Below are 23,705 nucleotides of genomic sequence, written 5' to 3' on the forward strand. Positions count from 1 at the left end.
TGCTAGATTTTTCTGCCATAATGTACCTCATAGATTCTTTGTTTTATTTTTTCATATGCCAGGTGAACCAACTCCCTATCTGTGTAACACATTATTTGTTTCAAAAATATTTAACAAGTTACAAGTCAAGTCTTACTGGCCCATAAACTATTTTATCTCATTAAGATGACCCATCTTGCTGCACTCAATTTCCATAAGCTTTCAAAGAAAATCTCACTGTTTGACTTTCTTTTCATTCATATCCATTTAATTCTTACAACAATTCTGTTCTGGTAATCAATTGCTGATTAATAAGTGATCGCAAAATGTCATTACTCAAAATAATAAGCATTTTTATTAATATCATTATTATTCTCAGCATATTCTCAACATCATTTTCAGATCAGGTTACTGATATAACTGACATTGGAATATTATAACATTTTTAAGTGATGTTTTGAAGTCCTCTTGACCATTCTTGGAAGAAATAACTTTTCTATTCTCTACTAAACATTCTTCACATTTCATATTGGCTACTGCAGATATGCAGACATTCTTTTTATTCCTCATACACCTCTTCTGTTCTTAGAAATGCAGGGAGTAACTGCTTCATTGGTCTGTTGGACTATTCCATCTTAAAATGTTAATGAATGTTAAAACAGGTGATATCCTCTCTTAGACAAACCATTCTTCAATGCCTTAACCTAAAGGAGTTGGTATATTTGAAATATAATCATCAAAGCAAGGTTGGTAGAGAAAAAAGTTGGTCTGGGAAGAGGAGATTTGAAGGTGAAGAGTTAATTTATTCATTTAAAAAACACATATTGCCAGGCATGGTGGCTCACCCCTGTAATCTCTGCACTTTGGAGGATGAGGCAGGGTGGAATGCTTGAGCTCAGGAGTTCGAGACCAAGTTTGAGCAACATAGCCAGACTCTGTCTCTACAAAAAAAAAAAAAAAGAAAGAAAAGAAAGAAGGAAAGAAAGAAAGAACGAAAGAACAAAAGAAAGAACGAACGAAAGAACGAAAGAACGAAAGAAAGAAAGAAAAGAAAAGAAAAAAAAAATCAGCCCGGCATGGTGGCACATGCCTATACAACTCAGAAGGCTGAGTGGGGAGGATCATCTGAACCCAGGGAGGTTGAGGCAGCAGTGAGCTATGATTGTGTCACTGCACTCCAACCTGAGTAACAGTAGTGACACCCTCAAAACATAAATACATAAAATAAAATTTAAAAACGCATATTGACCCACAAGACGTAATTATTTGTTAAGAATGGCCATTTGGTGACAAGCAGCCCAAGGAGGCAAATTTACTCTTAATAAGTTTTTTTAACTTGTTTTTGAGACAAGGCCTTGCTATATGCCCCCCAGACCACAGTGCAGTGGCGCAATCACAGCTCACTGCAGCCTCCACCTCCCGGGCCCAAGCAATCCTCTCACCTCTCAGCCTCCCAAGTACCTGAGACTACAGGCATGCACCATCACACCCAGCTAATTTTTGTATTTTTTGCAGGGATGGGGTTTCGCCATGTTACCCAAGCTTGTCTCGAACTCCTGGGCTCAAGGGATCTGCCCACCTCAGCCTCCCAAAGTGCTGGGATTACAGTGTGAACCACCTTACCTGGCCTAAGCTAACAATTTTTAAAATCACATTAATCTTTATAAAGGTGTTATAATCCCTGGCAAAGTTCCCATGCTACAAGTCCAGCTTAATAAAAAATGAGACGCCATTTAGGCATCTAGCCTTAGACCTCATACCTCATGATACTAATACTTTAAGCCTCTCATAAGGGGAACTCATACAAGTCTTAATACTCCACAGTTACTAGAATGCTGAGACCTCAGATGAAATTTTTTTCTTGTGGCTTTCTACAGAAAACCATGAAGTACAAAAATTTGCTTTTAAGCTACTGTACTCATTTATTCAACAAATATTTGTCAGGCGTTGCTATGTGCCAGGAACTGAGGTGCAGGGAACACAGCCAGAGCAAGCGTGACCCCTGCCCTAAGAAAATTTGCAGTTTGAATAAATGTTCTCAGACCTGCAGTCATTCTGGGACTTTCCACACCTTCCTTCCTTTCTTTTCTTCTTTCTTTCTTTCTTTAGTGTTACCATCAAATTGCTACTACAGTGTAATACTTAAGAGAACAAATTCTAGAATTAAAATGCTAGGGTTCATAACCTAGTTCCACCAAGAAAAACAATTTTTTAAAGAGTCATAAATAATAAATAAATAAATAAATGCCAGAAGAAATCAATACTTAATAATTGAATAATTATAAGTATAATAATTATTACTTCATCAATGCTCTTATGTGAAGCAAAACTCTGACAGTAGACACTCTAAAGTTCCAGAGAAACTCTCAAAGAGCATTTTTTTTGTTTTGATCCCAACTACATTGCTTTTCCTTAAGAAATGGTTTTTATAATATTCTCAGACCACAATCCTTCAATATTTTAAAAATCATTCCATTAAACTCTGCTTCTCTATCTCCCTTGTGAACTCTTGGCCAGTGAGACATAGTTTCATTTTCACTTTTTCAAAATGATAGTATGAAAAAACAGAAGTGAAAGTATGAATCATAATATAATCAGGAGTTCATACTGAGATACCCATTTATAACTCAGAAAACCACGGGGTATTTCCAAACTGATGTCATTCATAGAAAGAATACCATGTGTTGTGGAAGAATAAGAAAAATTACCTAAACCAACTGGGGGATTTAGAATACATGTGGGATATTCCCAGCTAATTATTTTCATTAAAAAAAATTTTTACAAAGATCAACTGTGTTTCAAATACTTACAGTGATAGTCATCTTGGAAATTACAAACTGGATTCTGGGTTATACTTTTTAATTATGATCAGTGAGACAATGGACATTGAGATTTTACTTTAGAGCACATAATGCCATTATAACTGTATATAACTCAAAGTTATTTATATAACTCAAGGTTTTATATATATAACTAAAGTTTTATTTTCCTTAAAGAGTTCTATAAATACCAAAATAGCCATGAAATCCCATGTAGTTGTTTTACTTATAAGGAAGAATTTTTATAGGAAAAACTGTGAGCCCTGCTCAAATTATTAAAATTGGGCCGGACACAGTGGCTCATGCTATAATCCCAGCACTTTGGGTGGTCGAGGCAGGCAAATCACTTCAGGCCAGGAATTCGAGACCAGCCTGGCCAGCATGGTGAAACCCCATCTCTACTAAAAACACAAAAATTACCCAGACATGTTGGCTTGCGCCTGTAATCCCAGCTCTGAGATCACGCCACTGCACTTTAGCCTGGGTGACAGGGTGAGACTATGTCTCACAAAAAAATTATTAAAATTTATTACTTTTATTGTATTATGTTTTGGGGGGGAAATACATATGAATCTCATTTTTCCAACCAAACAATTAAAAATGATTTTTCCCTCTCTCTACTACATCCCACTACGTTAAAATGTTTTTAAGAACTTAAAAATGTTACAGTGTACATGGCATAAATTAATGATCTTACAGGGATGAAACCTTTCCCAGGAAATATTCTCCTTTAGGTTGTGTACACTGGCTTGGAAAACACTTTGGCTGTGTTAGTTCTGCCATATTTACTCCTATGGTGGCAGCTTTGTCCGTTGTTTTGACAGATCCTAATATCCAGTTGTAAGGACAGGCCAGCTATATCTCTTTTCAATCTGAATGCCCCTGTTGCCTAATCAGCCAACATCCCTGACATGGAAAAGTCATGCCACTCACTAATCTTGGTAATACCCTGGCCTGTTCTTTGGTTTCTGAGGCCTATCCAAGAGTCCAGTGATAGACCCACAATCTCCTGTCCTAACACCTGTTATGAACTGCTTTGTTATCCTGAATCTTTCAGCGAGGACACAGGTGAATCTGCTAGTAGGATGGTCTGGCCCCATGTAATTTAGAAGTAGATTTTAAAATGTATCAGAAAATCAAGTTTCTCCTCATTCTATATACCAACAGGAAGTCCACATGGATTAAAGACTAAAAGCAAACCTTAAAAATTTTAGGAGAAAATGTAGGAGGCTCTCTCATAATACTAAAGTTAAAAAAGATTTATCAAAATATAAAAAGGTTTATCAGTTGTAACAAATGTACCATTCTGGTGCAGGATATTGAAAATGAAGGAAATTATGCCTATGCAGGGGTGGAGGTAGGTATAAGGGAAATCTATGTATCGTCTACTCTATTTTACTATGAGCCTAAAACTGCTCTTAAAAAATTGAGTCTATTGAAATAAAGAAATAACAGAGCAAACCATTAAGTACAAAATAAAAAAGAATAAATTTAATGACATTACCATTTTAAATTTCTATATATTCAACACTATAAACCAAGTTAAAAGGCAAGCAAGTGACAGAAGATATTTACAAGACATTTGAAAAATATTTGCAATCTAGAATATTTTAAAAATCCTATAAATGAGGAAACTGCAAAAAGTCCAGTAGATAGAGAAATATAAACCTTCAGTTCACAGAAGAGAAGCTCTATATGGCCAACAAAGATATGTGGAAAAAAGCTGTCACTTGCTGGTAATAGAAACATGCAAATTAAGACAAGATACTCTTTCATGTCCATCAGACTGGAAAATTTTCAAAAGGCTGACAATGACAAGTAATGGTAAGGAAGTAGGGGAGATAGGAAACTTACAAATTCTTAATGACTGGTAATTAATGAACATTGACATTTCACTAAGGCAGTGTAGCATACATTTGAGAAGAAAAATATAAGAGGTTGAAAGAGTACACTGGTATGATTTAGAAAACATTTTTGCACTATCTAGTAAACTTGGAAATTCAGGACTCAGCAAGTCAACTTCTAAAGCATAAAATCCAGAAACACTTTTGCACAGGGACACAAGAATGCTCCCTGCAGCACCATTTTTTTTTTTTTTTTTTTTTTTGTAATTCCAAAATGTCTGCCACTGGGAGAATGGCTCCTCTTAGTTTCATCTGCCTCAACACTAAGCATCCACTTTCTCTTTAGGCTCTTTCCATCCCTTTCTTCATGTAGTTGGAAGCAGGGCACTGACCCTATCCACTCGCTCCCACTGACATTCCTCTCTCCTCCTCCCTACACTCCCCTATTCCCACAGGGATCTCTTTCTACCTTGGAAAATTCACCTTCCATCCTGCCTCTAGCCAAGACATGTCATCTAGGCCCACAAATCCTCCTTAATGTTTCCTGTTCTGGAAATGTTGCCTGACTTCTTCAGATTTAAGGAACTGAAAATTAACAGCCAGAACATTACCTGTCTTACAATTCCCAGGGCCAGTTACCTTCCTGAATGAGGAGGAACAGGCAGAGAAAAATATGTATAGAGAGAATAAAAAGCATAGATTAATAACTTCAAATATTATCTTACCATATTCTTCTCCTAGCAAATCTTTGGACAGTGACACCCCCACACGCAAACTGGTGCTTGTTTCTGTGGGGAGAGGAAGAAAGGGAAGCCTGGACATCTGGTGAATTTCTTGGCTCACCTGAAAGTTTCTGCTTATACCTGGAGTATATGCACCCTCTTTCAACAATATCCCTTTACTGCTCTTATCCTCCCCACCTTGGGAACTTGGCACAAGTATGGGCAGAACTTCCCCTGAACATAATTAGGGAGAGAGGTGTCCTGCCAATATAAAAGACAACTGTACAGGGGAGGGCCCTGTCAATAACTGCAGGTGACTTGGGTTCCAGCCATGTTTTCTTCCTCCTCAGTCACCATCCTCCTCTGAATCTCTGTGCTCAAAAAGTCAGAGACAGCCACTCGTTTCCATTTAGGGGAGTGGAGTGAATCTGGCTGTCATATTGGTGTCCAGCCCTTCTCTCACCCACCATCCATCAACAGGATGGTGTTCCTCTTCTTTTCTTCTCTGCCCCTTTCCATTTCTGATATAATAAGTGAATATACAAATGAAGGAAAAGTCAAAAATCCTCCCATACCTCCCTTAGTTTACATATGTGAAGAACTGGGTATGTACTTGACCCCATTTTCTCTTTGGCCAGCACATAAGCTGTTTTTAGGTGTTTTTTGTTTGTTTATTTGTTTTTTGTTTTGAGATGGAGTCTCACTCTGTCTCCCAGGCTGGAGTGCAGTGGCACGATCTCTGCTCACTGCAACCTCTGCCTCCCGAGTAGCTGGGACTACAGGCATGCGCCACCACACCCAGTTAATTTTCGTATTTTTAGTAGAGATGAGTTTTCACCATGTTAGCCAGGGTGTTCTCAAACTCCTGACCTCAAGTGGTCTGCTCGCTTCGGCCTCCCAAAGTGCTGGGATTACAGGTGTGAGCCACCGTGCCCGGCCCCATGTTTTTAGATTTTGATTTTTTTAATTTATTGGTATTATTCGTTTCACTCTGATTTTGCTTTTCTAAATCTCACTGTGTATTGTGAACATCCCTCCCATTTGGGACATTTATATGTCCCAATACAACTAAATATGATTCTCTTTAAGAGCTGCCTCATTTTCCATTGCGTGTGTGTGTGCAAGAACATGCACAAGTGCCATGATTTAATCAGTTACCCATTGATGGACATTCAGACAGCTTATGATTTATTGTTACTACAATGATACAAATGGTATTATGTCTATACATGTTCTATATCAAGTGTGATTTTAATATGTAAGAATTCAATAATTTGAATTCCTGTGTAACGTATAGATGTTTTAATTCAAATAGTTGCTGCTAGATTTATTTTCCAAAACAAATGGAGGAATTCACGTGTCTCTCATAAAAGTGAGGGAATGCTCATATCCTTGACTATTTGCCAGCATTGGTTGTTATTGCTGGTTTGAACATTTGCCAGTCAGACAAGTTAAAAAAAATATATTGTAATTCCAATTCAGTATGAGAATAGAGTAAGGGTAATGATGTCAGTCCCAAACAAAGCAAACAGTGCCCAAGAGCCTGAAATATTTGGTTGTACACTGGTATCTCTTTCTCTGCTTGACCCTGGCTCAAAACCTACATTCCTCCATACAGAGGTCTGAGAAAGTTGGAAATATCCTGTGTTTTCCTTAGTAGTGTTTTCTTTCAGTTCAACAGGATTATGTCAACTGTTATTACAAGGAAAGGCCATCGACACACCAGTGTAAAAAGGAAAAGGTGGGTCCACTGACTAAAATTAATAAAAGGGCAAACACACACAGAAACAGCTTTAAAACCTAACAGTCACAATAATACCAAGGAAACTGGCAGGACAGGGCTAGCCTCAATGCTTATATACTCAGGGTATCTCCTGAACTTTTACCACCTAAGTTAAGAAATTAACCACAAGATAGCCTTGCAAAGGTCTAACAGGGGTATTGATATCAGAGTGGGTTTTAAAAGTGTATTAACTATAATCTTACTTTTAGCCTATTTGATTCTACTTATTTCAGAACTATTAATGACGTTTGTGGATATATATATATATATACAATCTGGACTATCGGACTATGAGCTTAAAATCAGGAGACTCTTTTATATATTTTTATAATGCCTCAAATCTAGCATAGTATCAGGTACAGAGTATATGCCCCGAGTCTAGCAAAGTGTCAGTACAGTTCTGTAAATGTTGATTGCAGAAACTGAAAGACCATCAGCATGATAAACCACTGGAAATACTGACACAGATCTGTTGACAGATCAGTGCAATGGACTGTATTGTGTTCCAATTCATACGTTGAATTCATATGTTGAAGCCCAAAGTTCATATGTTGAAGCCCTAATGCCTTATGTGACTATCTGGAGATAGGGTCTTTAGGAGGTAATTAAGGTTAAATAAGGTCATAAGGGTGGGGCCCTAATCTGATAGTACAGTGGCTTATATGAAGAGGAAGAGAGAGAGAGACCTCTCTCCTTCTCTCCAGGCACGTGCACCTGAAGAGAGGCGATGTGAGCACACAAAGAGAAGGCAGCCATCTGCAAGTGAGGAAGCAGGCTTTCACCAGGAACCCAACTGGCTGGCATCTTGATCTTGGACTTCTCAGCCTCCAAACTGTGAGAAAGTAAATTTCTCTTGTTCAAGTCAACCAGTCTATGGTACTTTGTTATGACTGCCCAATCAGACTAAAACAATCAGAAACCCCATGACAAGTCTAATGCTTTTGATTGGTTTAATGACAATGAATGAAAAAACGAATAATTACTTTTTTCAAATCATTCTGTAATATAGTCATCATCCAAGAATGAATTATAGCACAATACATGGCATGTATGAATTTAAGAATAAGGACTAACCCAAAGGCTTGAGAATAGAATGTAACAAAGTAGGGAAGTGAGAAAAAAATATTAAAATGTGCCATAAGTCACATTCAACAACAAAAAAAAATATTTTGTTCTATGTGGAAACTTTTACTCAGCCTACATATTATTTGACTCTAAGTTTGATTAGCTGTGATAAAGTTCGAGAAACATTTTAGCCCCATTTTCCTAGAGTTCATCAAAGATTGCTAAAAAATCACCTAAGTGTTGCTTTTAAGCTATAGCCCCAATATGTTTTTCTAAACTGGAATACGGAAACTCATCCAGTGTTTCTTATGAAGCACAGGATCCCACCAAGAAAAAGAAATGTCATTTATTTCTCATATTTGTCTCATATTACATTTTTTATAGAAAGTTGGTTAGAAATTTGCAACCCAAAATTAGCAAGAAAAGTCTATGATAACCTCACCCTCACTATATATTCCTTGAATAAAGGTTGCCTTTATAGAGGAATTAACTGAAAAATTTGAAACATGCTTTACATATTTACCATTATGATGCCTAAAATAAACATACCAGTGTAGATTCAGAAATCTAGATCAAAGACACCTTTTCACATTTTACTCATTTTTTAAGTAGTAAATAGAAGGATGTTCTAAGCAATTAGCCCAGAGATGCTTGACATTCACAGCAATCCAATCAACTTAACAGGGACATATTTGCAATGGCTTGGTTCTTCTGAAGGTAACAACATTTTCTCTTCTTTTCTTTTTCTTTTTTTTTTTTCTGTTCAAAATTCAGAATTACTTCTCTCAGTTGTTAAAGTGATACCCTTAATTTCTAGGTCATTCTGACATATTTGTCAGCACCATCTCTCCAACAACCTTAAAAATTGTCACAGGGATAAATGAATTTTTGAAAGCTAAAACTCAAAACTTTATTCTGTTATCCTTTATATACTTTTTTATTGATAATCATGAGCCTTATTAATTGGATTCGTCACCTTTCCCTGTGGCCAAAACTTTGAAAGTAGAATTTTGAGTTTTATTCTTTATTATATCATTTTACTCTAAAATATGTTCAAATAGATTTTTCCACACTGTGTAGTACTGTACTGTGTAAAGAACATTTGTAACTAGGTCAACATACACTGTTTCTAGGCACCACTAAGGAAATAACTGTGTTATACCCATAATAGAAAATTACCAGAGTAACAGGATTAAAATGACTCATTAGGCCTTTGATTGGGGTGCTCTGTGCTACAGGTAGTGCCAAATCGAGGGCTCTGAAGACTCATGTTGTGAAAGTTTCCTTGAGAGGTCAGAAGTCACTCTTTCAAAATACAAAGACTCTTTCAAAAAACAGATGAGTGAGTGCATTGGATCTTGAGAAAATGGAATATGGCCCCTCTTTCTCTCTGAGAATGAACATGCAGTTTGAGTAGTCTGAATCTTGGAGGAAACAGAGGAAGCTGGTCTACACAACACCTTTCTCTGCATAATCTAGAAAGGTAAAGAATAACCAACCACTGCCCTGCAGGGTGACAGCCACCAGAGTGAGACTGACAGGAGGATATTTGGAAGAAGCAACTGGATCCGAAAAGGAAGAATCCATACATCTTCCATCCCTGTGCCTGAGAAAAGGGACTTTCAGAAAGATCAAGAATTTGGTAGCCTAGAAAAGAGGGATCTCTGCTTTATATACAAATTCTGATACAGTGTCCTACATGAATGTTTTATTCATTCATTCAGTACTTCTTATTGCTGTCTGTGAACTAGATACTAGAAAAGGATAAAATACTAAACAATCATATATGACTCCTGTCCTCATACAGCTCATATCTAACTAGGACATGTAAATTTGGGCACCATTCTGTATGTCTTTCCTTATCTACACAAAATTTGTCAATGCGCCCTGCTTTCTCTATCTTCAAAATAGATCCAGAATTTGGCTGTTTATCACAAAACATCAACTTGGTGCACAACACAATAATTTTTGCCTGTATTATTGCAACTGCCTCCTACCTGACCTACTGTTTTATAATAAGTTTGTCCAGCTTCAGCATATTCTCCAAAGAACAGACATAGAGATTCCATGAAAACATAATCTCACTCCTCTATTCACAACCTTTCAATGGCTTTCCATCTCACTCAGAATAAACACTAAGAGTCCTTACCATGGAATACCAGGACCTACATGAGCTGGCCCCATTACTTCTCTGACTACATCTCCTCCTCCTCCTCCCTTATTCATTTCACCTTAACTAAACTGGGCTCATCACTCGTCACTGTTCTTTGAACAGAGCAGGCAAGCTCCTTGCTCAGAGTATTGCACTTCATACACCCTCTGCCTGTAATGTCCTTTCCTCTGCTATCCAAATGATCTCAGGGAGCAATGGAGTGAACATGTAAAAGCTTAAAATTTGCATGTCTTTTTAAATGTTTTTCAACTCAAACCGTTCATTATTTGGTACTGACCTCATGCCCAATTTGGTTATATTAGCAAAATTCTTTATTATACAAATGCTATACAAGTGCTTTAATCCTGGCTTAAAGTCTTTTTCTCCACCTAGAGGGCATATATTCTGACTCTAATTCTATCAACACTGTATACTTAATAAATATTCACTTTTGTGAGACCTTAATTTTAACATAAATCATAATTAATACAGCCTCACTGGTGGCATCAATTAAATCCACAAATGCCAAAGTTGAGCAAATTTTCTTTAAAATTCTATCAATTCTAGATGCAATTTTGCACACATATTTGTCTCCAATACCTCACAAAACCCTACTGATTAAAAAAGGGATACAAGTATAAAATAGAACAGTCATATAAAAAAGATAACGTGGCAGAGAAATGGAGGTGTGTGTGCATATTTTACCAACAAATAAGAAATGTCAACATATTTCTGCAAGATCAAAAATAAATGGAAATGGGTTGATAAAACAAGCAGGAAAAGTTACTGCAGTAAACTGCTAAGTATCTGCAAAGCTAAAAGCCAATCACATAGATGAAACATCTTGTATCGTGATTTTCTAGGGCAGTCTTTAACTTATTTTCCTAGAATAATTAATAGAAGCCCCCACTTTTCTCAAAATATGCCTGTTTAGAAGACAATTAAATGACCATTATCCCTATGGAAATTCAGTTTTAGTTTCATAAGAAGCAAGAAAAATGTACACTGATTACAGTACAGGTGTTCTAGGAAGAATACTAACCCACCTGGCAAACTTCATCAGCTTCTTCTACCCCATTCAGAGTCACGTGCTTTTGTCTCCTGGGTAAAAATAAAACAAAAGCCTTTTCTTTATAAACTGAATGTCTAGGTAAGCGAATGTTTTGAAGGTGAATATTGATGCCCACAGTAAATCTCTCCTCATCTGGAATTTTGAGACCCACAGTCTAGCAGCCTATTCCTTTTCATCCTGAAGTGAAGAATGCCACTTCCCACTCAACTCTGTCACACACAGAGAGAGCTTGCCATCACATCACCACTGCACCAGGAAGCGGGAGCTGCACTAGCAAGCCAGTCCTCTTCTCTTAAATATGAGTGGCCAACCAATGATCACCAGGCACATAAAGTACACCAGCTGCCTGAGGAGAAAGATCAAAATACCAAACAAAATGACTGGTCGCACAGGAAACTCCACTAATTAGACAGTATTTTTATTATTTTACACAGATAGTTTTTGTTTGGATTTGCCTACATGTTCTTTCTAAGCTACCCAGTATAGGGTATTTTGTTAGAGCAGCTCAAACAAAGAAAGGCAGTAATATGGTTTAGCTATGTCCCCACCCGAAATACCATCTTGAATTGTCATCCAACTTGTAATCCCCATGGGTTGTGAGAGGGACCTCGTGGGAGGTGATTAGATCATGGAGGCGGTTCCCCCGTGCTGTTCTCGTGATAGTGACTGAGTTCTCATGAGATCTGATGGTTTTATAAGGAGCTTTTCCCCCATTCACTCTGCATGTCTCTCTCCTGCCACCATGTGAAGAAGGATGTGTTTGCTTCCCCTTCTGCCATGATTTTAAGTTTCCTGAGGCCTACCCAGACATGCTAAACTGTGAGTCAACTAAACCTCTTACCTTTATAAATTACCCAATCTCAGGTATTTCTTCATAGCAGCACGAGAACAAACTAATACAGGAAGCTAATACTGATATTTCAGATTTACTACAGAAAAACACACTTGTCATGTATTGGTAGAACTCAGTGTATTAAGTATTTACTTTGTGTATATTGGATGCTAACTTTTAAGACGATTATATATTAGAATTTAACTTTTCATTGTTATCATTCATTGGTTCATTCAACAATATTCAGTAGTTGTCCATTATATACAAAGCCATGGCATAGGCACACAATGTAACCTTAAAAAATGTATAGATTACCCTGAAATGTTCCGGGAGGAATTTTAAAAGGGTGCAACCAGTTTAAAAAATAGTTTGGCAGTTCTTGAAAAGGTTAATCATATAAGTTACTATAGGACCCAATAATTCTACTCCCAGGAATATGTCAAGAGAAACAAACCCATATGTATATTCAAAAATTTTTATGTTTATGCCAGCATTATTCATAATAGCAAAAAAGTGGAAAAATTTCAAATGTCCATCAACTGATGAATGGATAAATAAAATGTGGTGTATTCACACAATGGATACTTACTTGGTGACAGAAAGAAGTGAAGTACTAATACCTGCTACAACATGGATGAACCTTGAAAATATTTTTCTAAGTTAAACAACATATTGTATGATTCTATTCATATGAAATATCCAGAACAGGTAAAATATAGACACAGAAAATAGATTAGTATGTGCCAGGGCTGAGTCAAGGAGTCCATTCCCTTACCTTCAACTTTCCCTTGAGATCAGCACAAGAATGAAATTAAGAAATTCTATGTTGTGAGATCATTAATGCAAGATGTCAATGAATCATAATGTTGATTGTGTAAGTCGGGCAAGATTTTAATGCCCCTAAAGTTATTTTCCATCCATTAAATAAAAGGAAAGCACTAGTATTCTTTTTGCTTTGTTAAATTATTATCCTTTTGTTCTTGTATTTGTATTATATGAAACTTCAATAAATTAGTAGAATAAAATACATTACTCAAAAAAAAATAGGTGTGGAATTTTAGGTTAAAAGTCAAGTACATTATCCTGACTTCTGAAATGTATCACCAATTACTCCCCCAAAACTTTGGACCAATTTATATGCCCACCAGGGGCTCATGAATGCTTTCATTTTTCTGAAGGCTTACCTACTCTAGATATTATTTTTGCTTATCTAAACCAAGATTTTAAAAACCAGATTCTTTAAACAGAGGTTGTAATGACAGAGAAAGTAAATAACAACAAATTATAATGACAAATCATCTGAGCTACTTTAGAGTATCTATACCTTCATTCAAATCCAATTCTCACTATATGTGGTTAAATCAAGCCAGGATCTGATTATATTTATGATTTTGTCAGATTGTAGCATTTAGAAAAATGGTTAGCTTGTTCTTTTGAAATATCACGGTGAATACCATGAAGCAATGAATTTTGCTACCACAACTTCTTTTTATATATTTCCCAATGTGACAGGTAAAATATTAGAGTATAATAATTTCTCATTGTCCTGCCTTCTGAGTTAGGAATAAATGTTTTTAAACATTGTTCAGCCAATTGGGTCTTTTGATGTAAAGTATGACGTATTTATGACCTATTGCTACCTTATAATAACCACAAACTTGGCTACTTAAACCAATCAAATTTATTATCTCACAGTTCTGTAGCTCAGAAGTCTGGTGAGCTCAGCTGTTTTCTCTGGCCTGGGTTTTATAGGCTGAAATCAAGTTGTTGGCAAGCTGGACTAGTATTCAGAGGTTCTGAGGGAGAATCTTCTTCCAAGCTCATTCAGGTTGGCTGTCAGAATCCAGGTATTTGGGCTTCAGAGGTGAAGTCTTTGCTTCCTTGTAGGCTGTGAACCAAGAGCCTCTCTCAGGGACGTAAGGTGGCCTGAATTCCTCCATCTCCAGATAAGCTAGTGTGCTTTGAGTCATTATTACACTTGGAATCTCCTTCACTTCTCCTTCTACTGCACCTCTTCTGCCTGCAGCTAGAGAAAGTTATCTGCTTTTAAGGGATTACGTGATTAGAATGTGTCCATCTTACATCAAGTATTTTTCATCAGATTAAAAATACGGAGATCAATAAGATAGTAATCCTGCCCCCAAGGAACTCACACATAGTTTAATGGAGATATTACTTTTTAAAATTGTACTTTAAATTCTGGGATACATGGGTAGAGCGTGCATGTTTGTTACATAGGTATAGCTGTGCCATGGTGGTTTGCCGCACCCATCAACCCATCATCTACATTAGGTATTTCTTCTAATGCTATCCGTCCCCTAGCATCCCACCCCAAGACAGGCCCCAGTGTGTGATGTTCCCCTCCCTGTGTACATGTGTTCTCATTGTTCAACTCCCACTTATGAGTGAGAACATGTGGTGTTTGGTTTTCTGTTCCTGTGTTAGTTGGCTGAGAATGATGGTTTCCAGTTTCATCCATGTCCCTGCAAAGGAGACGAACTCATCCTTTTTTATGACTGCATAGTATTCCATGGTCTACATCTATTTTTTAAGGAAATAATTCTAGTAGTGTTCTTTGACCCAGTAACTCTATGTTAACATACTAAGGAAATGTTAGATGTAGCTTATATAAAAATAAATATTAAAATGTAAAAAATAGGCTATAAAAATTGTCATTATAGCAGAGTATACAACAGCAAAATTGCTAACAACCTAAATGTTCAGCAAAAGTGATAAGTTAAGGTACACCCACATAATGAAGTGCTGTAAAGTCAATTAAAAGTATGTTGTAGATAGGTACTGATTAACATGTAAAAGGTTTTATTTTTTTCCACATCGTATGGGTAATGTGCCAACGTTTGAGTGAAGTGCATCTCACACATGAATGGGAAGACCCAAGCATCACACTTATGAACTACAAAAGGATCAACATATAAAAGTAAAACAAATCAACAACAAAATAATATTACAGTGAAGCGTCTGAAAGCACATGCTCCAAAATGTAGGTCTTTTTCTGTCAGTCTGCATCCTTTGACATTTCCATTATGATCATAAGCTTAGTAATAATAAACTAACAAAAATGTTATTTTTAACAAGTGAAGCTTATATTTCTGTGCTTTTATATAAATTTCCAGAAAGTTGTTTATCCAATTAGAACAAAAATGATTGTTTATATTTTAGGAAAAATGATAAAATAGCTTTTTATTGGGAGCAAAAAATTAAGACAAAAATATTCTCCTTGTCCTCAGATGTTTATATCTCTTGTATTAAAAAAATCATCAGTTTTATTACTTACCAAAAACATAACTAATATCCCCTCCCACCATTATATCATAATTTTGTTTAAATTATGCACCAAATTTCATTAGTCAGACTCATTCATTTGAAAATGTTGCACAGTTCCACCTCTTCCTTTACCACTACAGAAACTTTATCTGAAGGTTTTATGTCCAAACATTGGCTAGAGAAACAAACATGATTCTATGGGCTCTGAACATATCAAAGATTACAAAACAATTTGACTTCAAGGGAGAAAGAAAGTGAAAACTTAGCTTTTGGAGATAAGCATCTATCTGAGACAAATCTGAAATGTACATTTTATCAGATTTTTCTCAATTTCAACTTTCATTGCTTGTATTGACTGGCATAGGATGATGTTTTTCATGAAAAATCAAAGGAGGTCTTAGTGATCCAAAGGATTGCAGCATTTGAAATACGTTGTGGATTTACTTGTTGCTAAGTCCTTAATTGCTCCTCAAGCATAAGGAGTAAAAAAAAGTTGGGACACCACCTTCATGATCTCATCTAAACCTAATTGCCTCCCAAAGTCTCCACCTCCTAATAGCATCCCATTGGGGGTTAGTGCTTCAACATATGAATTGAGGATTCAGTCCATAATACCTAGTTGGTAAGATTGCTTGAGAATTAAACTGAGTTCTGCATATAACCCACAGCCTGATATAATAAGGGCCCACACTGGATAGCAATGATTACCGGTATGGGAAGTTAGTGGGTGAGGGTATGTCAAGAAAACAGTATGAGCTGTATGAGCAGAGGTGGGAATGGATCATTTGTGTTCAGGCAATGGCAAGCAGGTAAGACCAGCTGGGATGTAATATTCATGTTAGACAGAGGAAGGAAATATCAGAAGATCTGAAAGTGCATTGGGAAGAACCCTGGATTTCTTTGGACACCTTTTTCTTCCTAATTGTCTAATGTTTCTGGCAAATATTGGCCTCTACTTTCTCTCAAAATGCCCATTACTTCCAGAAGAGCAACAGGAGTATTCAAACAACTAGCCAGCAATCATAAAAGTGGAAATTACTTTAGCTGCTCATTCAGAGCATGTCCTAAATATAATTGAACTAAGGAAAGCTGAATATTCCCAAGGCAGATGTGCAGTGAAAACCCTAGCCCCAAGAACTCTATTACTGTCTCAAGAGGATGTGCACAATGAGGCTATGCAGAGAACAACATTACAGAGAGGAACTTAAGCTTCCTTTTCATTAATTTCGGAATGCGAGCTGCCTATCATTATGCTTTGAAATTGGCCTTGATGGATTTGCAGTTCGTGTTGGAAACATCCTTATTTTAGTAGATAGATCTATTCTTTCAACTCTTTTTGCTTTGTGTTTTTACGATTAAATATGATAGAATGATGCAGTAAACAAAGCAGGTAAGCTTCAAGTAGCTGAGGTACAAGAAAATAGGGTACATTTACAATCAGGAAATTGATAACATTCGTTGGTTCAACTGGCAGGATAGTGGTGTTCTAGATCCTTGCTGCTACTCAAAGTGGGTTCAGAAACCAGCAGCAAGAGTATCACATGAGAATTGTTAGAAATGCAGTGTCTCAGACATCATTCCACACCTACTGAATCAGAATTTGTATTTTAACAAGGTCCCCTGGTAATTTGTATGTACACTAATGATTGAGAGGTACTATTAGTTAATAATTGAGAGGCACTCACAATTGTGTTGTTGCTTTAGAAAGGCCCTCCCAACGCTTCCCTGCCCTCCCAACTCCCGTCAGTTAGAAATGAAATTCAGCTACTAGTCACACATTTGGGGTTTTATTTTTCTGATGTAGGAAAAGTCAGTAGTTAGTGCAGAGCTGAAAGAGAAGCCCCATAATGTCATCAGAAACTCAAGTTCATGCCATCTTTATGATCAGTGATCCTAATATATGTTTGTCACCTAAGGTCACAAGAAGAAAGCTCCAAATCTTGTCTGAGTTCCAAACAAAATGAAAGAAGTGTAAAATCAAAGTGCCTGATACAGTTTGGCTCTGGGTACCCACCCATATCTCATCTTGAATTATGATCCACATTTGTTGACAGAGGAACCTGGTGGGAGGTGATTGGATCATGGGGGAAGTCTCCCCCCATATTGTTCACGTGATAGTGAGGGAATTCTCATGAGAGCTGATGCTTTAAAAGTGTTTGGCATTTCCCTCCTCACCCTCTCTGTCTCCTGTCACCTTGTGAAGAAGGTGCTTTCTTCCCCTTCACCTTCTGCCATGATTGTAAGTTTCCTGAAGCCTCCCCAGCCATGAGGAACTATACATCAGTTAAACCTCTTTTGTTTATAAATTACCCAGTCTCAGGTAGTACCTTTATAGCAGTGTAAAAATGAACTAATACACAGAATTGGGGCAGTGCTATAAAGACACTTGAACATGGGGAAGTAACTTTGGAACCAGTAATGGGCAGAGGTTGGAATAGTTTGGAGGGCTCAGAAGAAAACAGAAAAATGTGGGAAAGTTTGGAATTCTCTAGTGGCTTGTTGAACGGTTTTGACCAAAATGCTGATAGTAATAGGGACAAGGAAATCCAGGTTGAGGTGGTCTCAAATGGAGATGAGGAATTCATTGGGAACTGGAGCAAAGGTCCCTCTTGCTATGCTTTAGTGAAGAGACTGGCAGCATTTTGCCCCTGCCCTAGAGATCTGTGAAAATTTGAACTTGAGAGAGATGATTTAAAGTATCTGGCAGAAGAACTTTCAAGCAGCAAAGCATTCAAGAGGTCAATTCTGGCTTATTCTGAAAGCATTCAGTTATATATGTTCACAAAGACATGGTTTGAAATTGAAACTTATGTTTAAAAGGGAAGCAGAGCATAAAGGTTTAGAAAATTTGCAGCCTGTTCATGTGGTGAAAAAGAAAACCCCATTTTCTGAGGAGGAATTCAAGCCAACGAGCTGAATATTAACAGCCAAGACAATGGGGAAAATGTCTCCAGGGCATGTCAGAGACCTTCAAGACAGCCCCTCCCATCACAGGCCCAGAGGCCTAGGAGAGCACAATGGCTTCTTGGGCCAGCCCAGGGCCCTACTGCTCTTTGCAGCCTCCAGACATGGTGCCCTGCAAGGCAGCTGCTCCAGCTCCAGCCATGGCTAAAAGGGGCCAAAGTACAGCTTCAGCTGTTGCTTCAGAGGATGCAAGCCCCAAGCCTTGGCAGCTTCCAAGTGGTGTTGGACCTGTGGGTGCATAGAAGACAAGAATCGAGCTTAGGGAACCTCTGCCTAGATTTCAGAGGATGTATGAAAACCCCTAAATGTCCAGGCAGAAGTCTGTTGCAGGGGCAAAGCCCTCATAGAGAATCTCTTCTATGGCAATGCAGAGGGGAAATGTGGGGTTGGAGCCCACACACAGAATCCCCTCTTGGGCACTTCCTAGTGGAGCTGTGAAAAGAGGGCCACCATCCTACAGACCCCAGAAGGGTAGATCTACTGACAGCTTGCACCATGCACCTGGAAAAGCCACAGGCACTCAATGTCATCCTGTGAAAGCAGCCATGGTGGCTATACCCTGCAGACCCACAGGGATGGAGCTGCCCAATGCTGTCGGAGCCCACTTTTTACATCAGTGTGACCTACATGTGAGACATGTAGTCAAAGGAGATCATTCCAGAGCTTTAAGATATAATGACTTCCCTGTTGGGTTTCGTACTTACATGGAGCCTATGGCCCCTTTGTTTTGGCCAATTTCTCCCATTTGGAATGGAAACATTTACCCAATGCCTGCAACCCCATTGTATCTAGGAAGTAATTAACTTGCTTTTGATTTTAAAGGCTTATAGGTGGAAGTGACTTGCCTTGTCTCAGATGAGACTTTGGACTGGACTTTTGGGTTAATACTGAAATAAGACTTTGGGAGACTGTTGGGAAGGCATGATTGTGTTTTGAAATGTGAAAAGGACATGAGATTTGGGAATGGCCAGAGTAGAATGATATGGTTTGGCTCTGTGTCCCCAACCAAATCTGATCTCAAACTGTAATCCCCATGTGTTGAGGCAGGGACCTGGTATGAGGTGATTGGATTATGGGGGCAGTGCCCCCCATGCTGTTCTCATGATAGTGAGTGAGCATTCATGAGATCTGATAGTTTTATAAGGGGCTCTTCACCCTTCGCTCTTTGTCTCTCTTCTGCTGCCTTGTGAAGAAGGCCCTTGCTTTCCCTTCACCCTCTGCCATAATTGCAAGTTTCCTGAGCCATGTGGAACTGTGAGTCAATTAAGTCTCCTTTGTAAATTACCCATTCTCAGGTAGTATCTTTATAGCAGTGTAAAAATGGACTAATGCACCCACAATTACTAGAGATCCTATAATCGACCCCTTATCTCATGATGATCTTCGTGACCGTTTTCCCTGACTGAGCTCTGACAAATATAATCCCAACAGTGAGGTCTTTCCAAGCCCATTGTAAAACTGAATCAACTCAAATACAAGTTAGATAAACATACAAAAATGTTTATGTATTCAAGTATTAAAAAACGTGGGTACTGAATATTTAGTTCTCATATAATTTCAGTGAGACGAACTATCCCTTGATATTTATATACAGTAATTTTCATTGTTTGGTTGTACACCATATATTTTGATCTTCCACTGGTCTCTCTCCACTCAAATATATCTTCCCCACAATGGCCAGAGTAACTTTATAAAACAGAGATTTAATAATGTCTGTTCATTGGTTAAAATCCACTGGTGACTGACTGTACACTGCCTGCTGGATAGAATTCAACTTATTACACCACAAACAAACGTCTTTCCTGAAAGTCCCAATATTTCTTTAGACCAACAACTCTCATGGCTGTCCCCCCAAGTACTCTAATCTCCTTTAACACCAAGCTCATTCCTCTTTTTCACACATCTTACCTTTTCCCACGACCATGCCTCTGCATATAATATAACATACCATCTGTCTAGTCCTTCCTCCCTTCCCTGACTGGTGAACTCTTACTAATCCTTCAAGGTCCAACCCAAATACTAACTCCTCAGCAAAGTCTTTTCAGCCCTGCTGGGTTAACAGGTGTCTCCAGTGTATGTGTGTGACATTGTTTCAAAATTTATTTTGCATAAGTATCTACGGACTTCACTCTGTTTTGAGAAGTAGTACCACCGGCTAGCACCGTAGCTGACACATCACAGGAATACATTAAAAGCTGACTTAATTAACTAATCTGCTCAGACATTCTTAGAAAATGTTCCTCTTCCTCAGCAGTGTTAGTTTTGCTCTTTTCAGGTCATTCAGACACATAATGGAAGCTGGGTTCAAATATACATGTGAGGTTTCAAATACTACATGATACAATTTAGATCAGTGTCCCCACCCAAATCTCATGTTGAAATGTAATCCCCAAAGCTGGAAGTGGGGCCTGGTGGGAGGTGATTGGATCATGGGGATGGTTTCTCATGGTTTAACACCACCCCCACTTGGTGCTGTTGTCATCATAGTGAGTTCTCATGAAATCTGGTTGTTTAAAAGTTTGTAGCACCTCCCACCTCTCTCTCTTCCTCCTACTCTAGCCATGTGAAGTACCAGCTCTCCCTTCACCTTCTGCCATGATTATACATTTCCCAAGGCCTCCCTAGAAACCAAGCAGATGCCAGCATCATGCTGCCTATACAGCCTGTGGGATCAGGGGCAAATTAAACATCTTATCTTTCTTTTATAAATTATCCAGTCTCAGGTATTTCTTCTTTTTTTTTTTTTTTTGACGGAGTCTCACTCTGTCACCCAGGCTGGAGTGCAGTGGCATGATCTCAGCTCACTGTAACCTCCGCCTCTTGGGTTCAAGTGATTCTCGTGCCTCAGCCTCCTGAGCAGCTGGGATTATAGGTGCATGTCACCACACCTGGCTAATTTTTGTATTTTTAGTAGAGACGGGGTTTTGCCATGTTAGCCAGGCTGGTCTCAAACTCCTGACCTCAGGTTATCTGCCTGCCTTGGCCTCCCAAAGTTCTGGGACTATAGGCATCAGCCACCATGCCCAGCCTCAGGCATTTCTTTATAGCAGTGTGAGAATGGACTAAACCAGTGCAGTAAATTTTTTTTTTTAATTTGTGAAAGTGAAAATATATGCTGTGTGACCATAAAAGAGGGGTGTTCAAAAAAACTGATCATGTTGACTTTGAGTAGATTTAATCCATCATTTAAAACTTTTCCCCAAAGCTAGCTGGTCACAGTGGCTTATGCCTGTAATCCTGGAACCTTGGGAGGTGGAGGCAGGAGGATCACTTGGGCCCAGGAGTTCAAGAAAAGCCTGGGCAGGATAAGGAGACCCCATCTCTACAAAATTTTAAAAATTAGCCTCGTGTAGTGGCATGTGCATGTAGTCTCAGCTACTTGGCAGGCTGAGGTGGGAGGAATGCGTGAGCATGGGAGGTCAAGGCTGCAATGATCATGCCACTGCACTCCAGCCTGGGCAACAGAGTGAGACCCTGTCTCAACAACAACAATGACAAAAATCTATCCCACAAAGAAAACTCCAGACCCAAGAGAACTCTTATCAACATTAAAGAAAGAAATGATATCAAACCCACACACTCAGAGATTAGGAAAAGAAGGGACACTTCTCAACTCATTTTACGAAGCTAACATAATGATGATACATGCAAGAAAAGTAAAGATCAATATACCTCATGAATGTAGATACAGAAATCCTAAAAAAAGAATAGCAAGTAGAGTCAAATAATATATAAAAAAGATAATACAGCAAGAGAAAGTGGAATTTATCTCAGCAACACAAGATTGTTTTAACATTTGAACACTGATCAATATAAATTAACATATTGACAGAATAAGGTGGGAGGGAAATGAATATATCAAAGGACGCAGAAAAGGCATTTGACAAAAAGTGACACTTGGTCATGATAAAAACTGACAGCAAAAAAAAAAAAAGAAAAGGAATTAAATGAAAAATTCCTAATCAGGTAAATAAAAGTCCCTTAATCTGATAATCTGATAAAACCACATCTACACATTACCTACATTACTATTATATTAATGGTGAAATAGTGAATGCTTTCCTAGTGAGATACGATATGGTAGGGAAACATAACAAAGATGTCTACTTATTACCACCTCCATTTAATATTTAAATTCGAATACATGCAATAAAGCAAGGGTGGGAAAGTGTATAAAGATTAGAATGAAAGAAGTAAAATGGTCATTATTTGCAGATGACATGGTTGTATACACAGAAAATTTTTTAAACTATTACAAACCATTAGAATTATTAAGTAAACTTAATAAAACATCTAGCTACAAGAATAATATATGAAAATCAATCATGTTTCTCCTATATTAACAACAATTAGAAAATAAAATTTTTTAAAATTCACAATGGCACCATAAATAAAATGCTTAGGAATAGAAATAAACCTAAGAAAAGTTAAACAAAACCTCTAAAATAAAAATTATGAAACATTGCTGACAACATTTAACTTCATGTTCTAAAAAAAAGCTAAAACATTTTTAATTGTACTTGTAATTGACAGATAATTACATACATTAATAGGGTAAAATGGGATGTTATAATAAATATATACATTATGGAATGATCAAATCAGGCTAATTAGCATAGCCATCACCTCATATATTTATTATTTCTTTGTAATGAGAATATGTAAAATCGACTTTTTAGGCAATTTTGAAATATACAATGCATTATTATTAACTGTGGTCCCCAGACCATGCAATAGATCACTAGAACTTATTAATCCTGTCTGATTGAAACTTTGCACCCTTTGATTAACATCTCCCCTTTCCCCATCCATCCAGCCCTCCAGGCTTTGTAACCACTATTCTACTCTCTATTTCCCAGTTCAACTTTTTTAGATTCCACTTATAAGTGAGATCATGCAGTATTTTTCTTTCTGTGCCTGGCTTATTCAATTAGCATAATGTCCTCCAGGTTCAACCACATCATCACAAGTGACGGAGTTTCCTTCATTTTTAAGACTGAATAATAATCCTTTGTGTATATATACCACATTTTATTTATCCATTTATCCATTGACGGGCACTTAGGTTGTTTTCATATCTTGGCTATTGTGAATAATGCTGCAATTAACATGGGGATGCAAATATTTCCTTGACATATTGTTTTTAATTCCTTTGGATATATATCCAGCAGTGGAATTGCTGAATCAT

At 37.6% G+C, this 23,705-nt stretch overlaps 1 long non-coding RNA gene and 1 pseudogene across 2 annotated transcripts in view; both read right to left on the reverse strand.

The window, feature by feature from the left end:
* Positions 1-23,705, reverse strand: part of LOC134806981 (uncharacterized) — a 68,126-nt gene that overhangs the window by 8,210 nt on the left and 36,211 nt on the right. The window contains exon 6 of one of the 2 annotated variants that reach the window (XR_010154488.1): positions 11,411-11,465. This is a non-coding gene — a long non-coding RNA (uncharacterized LOC134806981). Of the gene's footprint in view, positions 1-11,410; positions 11,466-12,731; positions 14,295-23,705 lie in introns of those variants that run through there. The other variant, XR_010154487.1, reaches the window with a different exon arrangement.
* LOC112206703 (small nucleolar RNA U13) lies at positions 15,102-15,194 on the reverse strand (annotated as a pseudogene).

The sequence above is a fragment of the Pan troglodytes genome, chromosome 22 (genome assembly GCF_028858775.2).
Source record: "Pan troglodytes isolate AG18354 chromosome 22, NHGRI_mPanTro3-v2.0_pri, whole genome shotgun sequence".
Lineage (NCBI taxonomy): Eukaryota > Metazoa > Chordata > Mammalia > Primates > Hominidae > Pan > Pan troglodytes.